This window comes from Gavialis gangeticus, unplaced genomic scaffold (genome assembly GCF_001723915.1).
Source record: "Gavialis gangeticus isolate Ggan-Ray unplaced genomic scaffold, GavGan_comp1, whole genome shotgun sequence".
Taxonomy (NCBI): Eukaryota; Metazoa; Chordata; order Crocodylia; family Gavialidae; genus Gavialis; species Gavialis gangeticus.
Window position 1 is genome coordinate 27,948,025 of NW_017728994.1, and position 11,078 is coordinate 27,959,102.

The following is an 11,078-nucleotide window of genomic DNA, read 5'->3' on the forward strand; positions in this document are numbered from 1 at the left end:
CAAAAGGGACAAGGGGAGGAGAGACATTGAAGATGGGTAGGGGATGTGTGTGTATGGTGGGTGGGTGTGTATGGTGGGGGTACATGTGGGTGTGTGTGGTGGGGTGTGGGGGGGCAGTTTGCGAGGGGTGTGGCTGTGTGTGGGGGGACAGGGTATATTGTTGGGTTGTGTAGTGTTTGTGGCATGTGGGTGTGTGGCTCTGGAACACACTGTCCTCTCCTGCAAGCAACGCAGGCAACACTGGAGGGGTGGTTTGTGGGGTGTGCCCCCATGGTGCAGCACTGGGTGGGTGGGGGCACTGGTACCTGGCTCTGGCTAGCACTGCACGTTGCAGTGAGAAGCGCAGCCCACACTAGGCTGTTTGTTTCCCCAGGCACTTCCTGCACTTGTGGGGCACAGGAGGGAAGCCCCAGGCACTGGAGCCACTGCTTTCCCCACCCCACTCCAGTGTGTGGGGCTTCCCTCTTGTGCCCCATGAGTGCAGGGACCACATGGAGAAACAAACCACCTGGCGGGTGCTGTCTGCCTCACAGCGCTGGCCGGAGCCAGGCACCAGCGCCGAGCAGAGGGCTCCCTGCTCCCCCTGCTGCTGCTGCCACCCCCTGCTGCCTGTCACGGCTGTGTGCCAATGCAGGGGGGGGTTGTGGGAGGGGTCCCCAACCCTTCCTTCCTCACATCCACGCCCTGCCCACCTGAGCTCCACACTGCTGCCACCCCCCTGGGCAAGGACTCAGCACTGCAGCCAGCCCCACACTCTGCAGTCCCACCCAGCTGCAGCCCTGCCCCCTCCCACAACTTCCCTACCTGCTGCTCAGAGGGAGCATGATGCTGGGGAAGCCTGAAGCAGGAGCCCTCCCTTGTGCTAGCAGGGTCCACGCTTCTGTCCATGAGGGCAGGAACAAGGAATAATAGAATATGTTGGGGGCAGGTGTAGGCGCCTCGCTCCCACCCTTGTGGGTGGAAGAGTTGAGCAGGGCACAATTTGTTGGGGGTTGCCGAGGGACTGGATGAATGTGCCTGGTGGGCCGAATCTGGCCTGTGGGCTGTAATTTGCCCATCCCTGTTTTAAACTCACTTCTTCTGTACAGCATTCACCATGACCAACAATACCTGAGTCCATAACTTCTTATCCTATCTGCTGCAGGTTCCCAAGGTAGATTTATATAAGAGCGTTGTTTGGGGTGGAGTGTAGGGGGAGGGGGGTAGATGGAAGAAACCATCTCTCTACATATTTTGTACAGCTTGTGACAAAAGAAGAGAGTCTTGTAGCTAAAGCAGAGAGCTAGGAGTCAAGAGAAATGGGTGCTCCTCTCAACTTTGTTATAGACTTTGACTTGGGGCAGATGATGTAATTATTAATTCTAAAGAGGCTTATGGAAAGTGCTATCTAAGTGGACATGGCAATTTACAGCCAGATCTCAATAGCTGTAACTGGTAGGCAACACAAGGCTGCCTGACTGTTTCTGGTATACAGATCAATTCGTCAGTTCTTCAGCTTTTGTTGAATTTCCCTGCCTAAGTGGCCAGAAAGAGATTAAAGTTGTCAAAGGATAGGATTGATGGTATGGTGTTGTCTTCCAGCAGGTAAGCTGTTACCTCACAGACCTTGTGGAGTGTAAGCCTGGAGTCTGGGGGTCCCTTCATTCTTCTTTCAAAATATGCTAATGAAAATGGTAAACAAAACTGATCAGTAAGTATAGGCAGATTTCAGCATATTAGTAGAATACTACACAAGTTGGACTTAAGCACCCTATTTACTTAAACTGAGTTAATTGCTCCAATGACCTTTTTTCTCACTCTGTTTAGATGTGGGCATTACTGTATTTGCTCATATACGGGAGAATGTGACCACCACATAACAAAAATTTTGTCCAAACTCTTTTGATTGTCAAATAATTATATCAGAGATGAATTTAGTGTGTTACATTCAAGTTCCATGGTAACAAAATCACTTCCTGTCTCCTCTGACCATACTTATCTCTTTGCAATGATTTGTGACTGCATTTTCATTTACACAGACACCAGAATCTACTGTGCAGTATGGGGAACAGAACACATCCTGATAACCTTCTGCTCCAGAACCACTGACTTCTATCACTTGAGATGAATAAGAACTGTCAGCAGTTTCAGAGGTTATAGCTCCTTTTTAGGCCATCCCAACAGGGCAAGATAGTTACAGACTTTGGAGCAGGTCTGATTTTATAGAGCAGAAGAGTGCATTGTGCCTGCACATGAACAACTACTCCTCAGTAGCAGTCATAATACACAATCAATGGAAGACTAATTTGTTCTTGAGCAGGGGAAGTGGGTCACACATTAAATTCAATCAGGTGTTAATTTCCAATAAATCATTGGCTTCATACAAGCAGATACCCAAGTTCTAATAAAAACCAAACACGTGCATCAGGAGCAATAAAGCGAGTTACTTTTGGGTTCAAAACCAAGACTCTAACTCCAACCTTATTATCCAAACTAAAGGAGACTAGTAAATTCTCACGCTGGCAGTAACGCTTGTAGCCATTCTTAGCCCAACCACCAGTACATGTGCAAATGGTGAACTGATAACAGCTTGATCCTTTCTAGATTGGCCAAGGGCCTACTTATGTCTGTGCATTAGTTATACACCAAAATTGTATATAATCTAGTGGACAGAGCATTATGATCTAACCCAGCTCTCAGATTCTTGGAACCTGATCCAAAACTAGGGCTGTGCAAAACAGCACTGTTTTGTTTTGATGGGACAGTGTTTTGTTTCAAGTTTCATTTAGTTTCAAAGTTCTGTTCCGTTTCATTTCATCAAAACTGTTTCACTGTTTTGATGCTGTTTCGATGTTTTGCCCATGGGCTATAATGGGGAAGCATGAAACTTCCTATAACTTTGTCATTTCTTGGCAGATTTGGATGAAAACAGTGGGGATGGTAGCCCATTTTGAAGGCATGAAGCTTGCCAAATTTCAAGGAGATAGGTGCAGGGGTGTCTGGGAAATTGCACCTCAAAATCTTGGAAGCAAAACTTGTGTTACTTGTAAGTGTGAAGGCACAGGGGGGCAAAAACTACAGGGATGGCAGCCTCTGCTGAGGCCACAATGCCTGCCAGGCTTCAAGGAGGATAGGTGCAGGGGTTTCTGGGAAACTGCACCTCAAGCTGCTGACAAGCAGAATTCATAACATGTGACTGTGTGTGTGTGTTAAGAGGCAGCTGTTTTTCCATCCCTCCCCCAGAGCACTGGGATTGGAAGGGACCTCAGGGAAGGATCACAGTCACCGGCCAGCTGCAGATGTCAATATCAGAGCAGTCCTTCCGCCCTCCCTCTCCTTAGTTTCTGTTTCCCTGTAAGCAAGCCCAGCTTTGAAACTTGAAATGTTTTGAAACTTTTGAAATGTTTTGACTGCCCTCATTTTGTTTCAAGGCTGTTTTGAAGCCTTTTGTTTTGTTTCAAGTTCGCTGTTTCAAGCTCAAAACGAGTTGAAACAGCGTCAAAACAAAACACCTGGCGAAATTTTGTACAGCCTTATCCAAAACCCACTGAAGTCATTGAAACTTTCCCCATGAGCTTCAGATTCCTCTTTTCTTTTGCACTGTGGGTAATACATCTTTTAAAATCACCCTGCCGGTCCATGCAGCTGTTGAATTACATCAGCTTGTAAAGTCTTGATGCCACTTCAAAATGGGGTTCAGGGGAAGGGACACAGCTGATAAACTCTGTAATAGAAAGCAGATCTACATATCCATATCTCCTATCTTTCACTGAGAACATGGTGTTAGATATGTTGGTAGATTTGGGGGCCCAGAGGATCAGTTTTAACCTCAATAAACACCTGTTCCTCAATTGCATTTGCATTCACTTTCAGGCCAATTTACACTACCCAGAGCAATACAAAGAGGCCTTAGAATACATGTCCCCTCAGGATATAACCTCATTCTCTTACATAATTCATCTGTCTACAGATGGAAAGATAAACCTTTGTAACAGGATTTGACCACAACCATATTTCTAAATGTGATATTTTGTAGGGTAGTTAGGTTCACACAAATAAGCAGACCATAAAGGTGAGTGCCTATCTTGTTTAAAATGTAATTCCTTCTGATTCCACCCTAGCTAGTTTTTAGTGACTCCCAGGGATTTCAGTTCTACAGGAATGAGACACATTTACATCCAATGATGCAATTTGCAGATAACAGACCAGTATATTTATACCTGAATTCTCTAGTTTGCTAACTCCACGCTGTGCGACTGAGGCTGTGGTACAGAATGAGGCACAGCCCTCTGCAGCTGTACACTCCACTGTGTCTGAGCAGAGCTTGGGTGGGGTGAAGACTCCAGCTCAGAGCATTTATTTTATTAAACAATATGTTCTGGTGAATGAAATATGCATCCCTCACCCTCACCTCAGTGCAAAGGCCCTCTGAATCCTGTGAATGGCATGCAAAAAAGCAAACCCCTTCCTAACACTAAAGATGAGGAATGCAACATATCTGGTCTGTTGGGCTCAAAGGTGGGGTGGGGGGAGATGATTAATTATCAGTGAGGGAGGACGACTGAAGAGGGTAAGTCAGCATCTCTAGGTATTTTGTTTTTGTTCTCTCTCTCTGTGTTCTTTAAATGAATCTTTATTGGATGGGACTCTACTGTAAACAATTCCAAGAGCTTTGGAATCTTGTCTGAAGTCAGCAGCTCCCACCTTTTCTACCAGTGTTTGAAATCTACAGATGCCAGAGCCTTGCTTCATATTAGGCCAAAGATTGCTGCTTTTCAGGATCAGTACCACATTAACCTTAAAAGACTTGGAGGTTCAGAGAAGTGTTCCAAAATTCACTAGGGAGGGGAGGAATTCCTAGTGCCATTGCACTCAATGTGGCTTTGCCAGAGACCAGAATATCTGGATCTAAGTCCTGGCCTAACTGAAATCTTTGATAAAATTCTCACTGAATTCTGTAAGTGCTACAGTCTTACCCCCTATATTTATCTGCAACTTGGGGGTCTACAGTGTTGTAATGAAAGCATCTGCTGTGATCAAGTCAGGTTATACAAGCCAGGCGTGTGTGGGTGAGATAAGTTAGTACTTCGATGGGAGATTAACAAAGCTGATCACTCTAGGACAGGGGTGGGCAAAATACAGCCTGTGGGGCCCCTAAAAATTTAGAAAATTAATATTTATCTGCCCCTGGCTGCCTGTCAAATACAACAGGAGACAGCGGCAGTAGGACCCAGGGGGAGCCAGCAGCAGGACTAAGCAGCCGCAACAACAAGGCCAGCCTGGCCCTGTGTCCCGCCCCCCACCAGCTGGAAGCCTCTGCCTGTCCGGAGGGAAACTCAGATAAAAATAGGGGTGGGGGAGGGAGGCAGGGGAGGACCGTGGATGATCACCCTAGCCCTCAGGGCCAGGGTGGGTTGGCTCCTGTGGTCCTGGTGCTGTAGCCAGGAACCATGTGGCACTGGAGCAGTCAGCGGATAGGTGGGGGGAGGGGGAAGGGGCAGAGATACCCTTGCAGCCCTCGATGGCTTGCCAAAACTTGGTAAGTGGCCCTCCACCCAAAATAATTGCCTGCCCCTGCTCTAGGAATTGGTGTTGGTAGTAAACAGCCATCCTTCTGTGAGTCCAGACACACAGCACATTGGACACCTACGCAGATGCCCAACACCTGCTCTGATGCATGCTAATTAGCATGCATAGGAGAAGACTCTACTGAGTCTCTATTGAGTCTGCTGGAGTGTGCTAATTAGCATTCTCCAGCAGCCTCCATGTCTCATGTATTCAAAATTGCAGTGGCGGTACTTTAACTAAAGCTCATCAAAGCTCTAGTTAAAACTTTAGTGAGTTTTAGTTAAAATGCCCCTGCTACTATTTTGAATAATGTGGGTGCTTTAGTTAGAACAGCTCCCAAGAGCTCTTGGGAGCTGTTCTAATTAAAGCACCACCCCTACCCCCACACCCTGGAGCACATGTAAAGATACCCATTGACTTTAGAAGGAAAGTGGAGTAGACACAGGACACACAGCATTTACTCCAGAGAAAATGCTGTTTTCTGGTGTAAAATTACTTACACCAGAAAAGGTTTTTTTATGCAAACATACAGTTTGAATGCACTTGTAACCATAAAGGCCTGATGGCATTTATTGTAATAGCACAGATCTTTACTTTGGCATCTTGGACAAATTCCATCTCAGCCCATCTGAATGTGTTCTGGAGTTTCAAATGGATATTATGTTCTTTGCTTCCTGTCATAAACTATTGACTGGTATTGATATCTTGCTTAAAAACCTGCTGTCTTTGAACCAGGAGTTGTAAAGAGTTTTGGAATCACAAGGGATTAAACGTGCTATAGAACAGAGAGACTAAATCTCCTAAGACCTCAATACGTCCTCCTTCCCAGCAGGCCATGAGGAACTATTCCTCTCAGAATATTGGTGCTTTCGCTACTCTCCTGATCCCAAGGGCTAGGGACAGACATTCAAAAAGCCTGAGTCTGAATTGATTAAATCTTTGCAGGTTAGTTTAACTTGGCTAGGCTAAATCAGTTTTGTAATTGGACAGACATCCTAGAAATGCAGGCACATGTCTGCAGTGGCTCAGGCTAGAAGCCAGGGGGCGCTAGAGCAGCCCTCCCTTCCTTCCACAGCATGGATCTGGGGGGAATGTGGCTAGGTTCCCAGGACCTCTGATTAGCCCATCACCCAATTAAGAAAACAACAGAAGGACATCACCAGCTATTTGCTGATTCTGCCTGTTGATTCTACCTGTTGATTCAGTATGACCATAGCCAGCATGTGGTCAGCTAGCTAATACACAGACACCTCTCTGCAAGGTAGAGGGGTGGGGGAGATTCCTGCTTAACAAGGAGTGGTGAGCGGAATGGGGAAGCAGCCCACAGTCTCTGGAGCTCCAGCCAGGGAGCAGAGGGGAGGGGCCAACCCTGCTGTGGAGCAGAGAGCCTGCCCAGCCCAGAGAGCATGCCAGGATGCTGGGGGTGTCTGGTTTATCTTATACCAGCAAGGGGTCTGAGACAGACATTGCATAAACTGTTTTGAGCCAAATCAGTTAAGTCTGATACTAAATTCATCCAGGGTTAACTCAAACCAGTTTCTGCCATTCTCAAACTGGTTTATGTGCACTGAACATCTGTTCTGTTACACGGTTAAACCAGTTTCTGATCACTTAAACTGGTTTGTGTGTAATGTTTGTCCCTAACCCCCTAACTTTGTCATCCTGCTTTTAAAAAACAAGGCTTAATACCCATGGGGGAGGGAGGAGGGGATTTTCTGCTTGTTCTAATATTAGATAGAGACTGTCTATCATAGTGTCCAAAAGTGTTCCTTGAATAAAAGTTTGCCTTTAATCTCCGTATAAACAGATTTTGAAGTGGTATCCAGAGAAGCCCTTTGTCTGAACTGAGTGTAGAATTGCTGAAGATCATGTTCTGCCTGAGAGAAGGACTAGGGCAGACTGAAAGAAATCTCTTCCTAGCACCACAAGCTTATACATAATTTAAGATTTCATTGTTGCAACTTTGATGCATTTGAAGCAGTATGACCACAAGGCAAAATTTACATTCTCCTCCTCCTAAAGCACAAACCTGTATCCTGCCAGCTAAGAAAGCATCTTCATGACCTGCAAAAGGTATAGAGTCTATGGCACCTATTTGAGCAGCAAGACACACAGGTACACACAGGTATGCTTTTGTTTATTACAGTACTCAGCTCCTGTGGAAATATCAGGAGAATTGGATTTGGCTTAAAGCAAAACCCAAGGAAGCCTGAGCACGGTGGTCTAACATGTTTAGGAGCCAGTGGGGAAGGTGCAGAATGTAGCATATAGCATATTTGTAAAGGCCTGTTCTTGGAATTCTGAGCCCATAAATAACGTTTGTTATAAGTTATTAGGTACCTGCCCCAAGGGCTGCCAGAGAAAAGAAATAAGCAGACCAAAGGAGCTTAAGCACATTCCAGTCTGGGGAGGAGAAAGAGGCTGCAAAGACATCTCCAGCAGACTTATTGCAGTCCCTTTATGGGCCTTTCCTTTTTCTTACCTGGTAGGTAGAAGGGGAAGAAAATTATTTCTTTCTTTAACAGTGGTACAGACACAACTTTTCTGCTGTGACCACACCTGCCATGGTGCTTTAAGCTAGACTGACAATAGCCAGAGGGTGTTTTGGTGATTGCTCATATCACAGGGAAGTGACAGTTATACATCACAGCATGTCAAGCTTTAGAGAAAACTCACAGCAACGAAGTGGAAGTATTTAGATCTGTGCAGAGATATTAGGTTTAGCTTCACCTGTACAGTATTTGAGGTCCATTTGAGGTAAATTGTCATTTACTAAAGCTGAGAAACAGAAGACAAAGTGCTGCAAGTTGATGGATGTCTCCCCGAGAGGCCTCAAACCAGACACAGATAAAGAAAACCGATCATGATAAAAGATATGCCTACCTCTTGTTCACTTACCTCAGTAGCTCCAGAGAAAGCAAATAAACGTCCCCCTGCTTCTTCCTTGAAAGGAAAAGTTTAATCCAAAACATCAGGAAGCAGAATGCTCTTTCAATCCTGCATTCAGTGATCAACCTATAATTTCTGTGCATGTGAACAAGGAGGCAAATACCCTATGTCTTTGAGTTTAGGGCACTGTGCATATTCATTCTTGAATTGATGCACAATCAGTCTGGTAACAGACGTATAAGACCTGGGCTTCCACACAGATTATAATTTGGAATAAACTGCATTCTTAAAATGTCCCAGCTGTGTGAATTAGTGGCACTGTGGCATTCACATCATGTTAACAGTGACAGAATGCTCCTGTCCACTCTCAGGCTGCTATCAGACATTAATAGATTTGTGTTTCTGGAGAATGGGACATTAAATTCCTCAAACCCCAACTACACAGCTGCCAACTGCAAGGGGGCTAGGGGGAGAGGTCACCTACAGGTGGAGAGTGAGAAGCTGCCTGCTCTGTAGCTGGGAATGTAGAAAAGCAGTTAGGGCTCCCAGCTGCATGCTGGCTGCATACCAGCTTTTATATGACCCCAGGCATAGCGAGCCCAACAAAAAGGAAGCCTTCCCCTGATGTTGAGCTCACAGTGCCCCAGAACGTTAAAAGGTGGGCATGCAGCTGCTAACAGTGGGGAGAGGCTCCCTGATGCCAGACTCACAATGCCCCCATAGTCCAGCTGGGGACAGGGGAGCTTTCCCATCCCCTGCTGCTTGTGCAGGCACCTCTAAACTAGTACATGCAGCTGGGCATGGAAAAAGCTCCCGCAGCCCCAAATGCTTCTGCTGGGTACTGTTTTAAAGGGGCATGTGCAGCTGCCCCACCCCCAGCTGCACTTACTCTTTTAAATAACTGTCTGGTGCTAGCAACTGCAGATGAGGGAGATTTTCCATCCCTGCTGGTTGTGTGGGTGCCTCTTTAAGTCAGTGAGTGCAGCTGGGGATGGAAGAAACTCCTTCATCCCCCACTACATGCCCAGCATCCTCCAGGTATAAAGCAGGGAGCAGCTGAGTTCAGGACCTGAAGCTGTGCCTAGCCTAACCTGTCTCAATCCTCTCGCCTCACTCTCCCCAGGGCTGCCTTGTGCAAGATCCCGACACTCAGCTAAGTGTTGGGATTTGGCACCAAGTAGCGCCATCCCAATTTGGACCCAATCTGTCCTCTGTCTGATCCTAAGGATCGGGCAGGGGAGAGCTGTGTCCCACAATCTGAAATTTTCTTGAGGTGCACTGAAATGTGGCACTTTAAAGGGCCTTTTGGAGCCTGCAGGGCAAGGCTTTTTAAATTGCTGAGTTTTAGTGAGTCAGCCCAGGGCAGCCTCCAGTCAAGTTCTAGGCTCAGTGCTGCCCAGATCCTGCTGCTGATAGTCAGCTGATTGTCGGCACTGGGATGACAGCATACCACGTGTTCAGCTTATGGTGCCATACAAACCAGCCTCAAAAATGTCACACATTTTTCAAGTAATATCTCTATGCTTGGTTTGCAATTTTACAGCACCATAAATTCCATGAATGTGTGGCCAGTTGCTATTTCTGGAGTGATTAACACCTTGACTGCACAAGAAATATAATGTGTACCAGGGGCCTAAGTGAAGTCTGCAATCCTTTGGGAAAAAGGGTGCTTCTTATATTACCCCCCATAGAAGGTAGAAGATTGCAAATGATCAGCAATTTGCTGGAAAATAAATCCAGCAATGCATTTAATCAAAACAGTGGCTTGTTCCATTTATAATTATTTGCATTCAATGAACAAATATTTTAGTAATGAAAATGACAATTCCCCCACCATAGGCAAAGAAGGCTTCTCAGTTTTCTGCACATTGCCTTGGAGAAACTGTCCTGTTTTCAGTGCCATGTTGAAATATTACTGATTTGTATTTCAGCAGTGCCTTGAGGCCTCACTCAGGGATTAGAGTTCTGTTGTGTGAGGTACCGTTCCACTGTGCATGCACAACAGATCTCTAGAAGAAAAAAGGATTTTCTCTCGCTCCTGCCTCAGTGATAGAACACTATTCTAATCTGCAAAATGGGTAAGAATGCTACAGGCTTCTTTGTAAAGTGCTTGCAGTTCTACTGATGAAAAGTTCCAGCTAAGAGTGTGGACACATTGAACAATTGACGCGTTCCCAAATATCACTGGTTGGGAACTAGTTCACCATTGTCACAGGTCACAGGTATCCACAAGTCCATTGTGGGGGGAGGAGGGAAAGGGGAAATGCTTGCACCAATGCTTTGGAGATTCCATAGATTCATAGATTAGTAGGTGACCTGTGTTTGGGGGTTTTTAACTTTTTTCACTTTCCCTTCTCTACTAAACATTAGTGCAATGAAGTTCATTAGCCTTCACTTGATCAAACTCTGTGGTGTGCTTGCCTGACTTGGGGTGCCTGAGAGGGAGGGAGTGCTTTGACCCAATTTTTTGGGGTTTCCTGGGGTGAGGTGGAGACATGATGTGGGGCTTTGGTCAAGTAGAAGTGAAGACATAGCTGGTTTTTAGAAAGATAGATAGCTTTTATTGAACAAACAGTGCAAGGGAGTTCATTGATATAAAGTGCCATGTAAAAGAAAAAAAAAGGAAGCAGTAGGGTTCTGAC

General features: G+C 45.8%; 1 long non-coding RNA gene across 1 annotated transcript; it reads right to left on the minus strand.

Annotated features, from left to right (window-relative positions):
* Positions 1-3,582: 3,582 nt before the first annotated feature.
* Positions 3,583-8,491, minus strand: LOC109287242. Its single transcript, XR_002094788.1, has 3 exons — positions 8,446-8,491; positions 7,888-8,029; positions 3,583-3,703 (listed from the first exon to the last, which is right to left on the minus strand). It is a non-coding gene; the product is annotated as an uncharacterized LOC109287242 (long non-coding RNA).
* Positions 8,492-11,078: the final 2,587 nt, after the last annotated feature.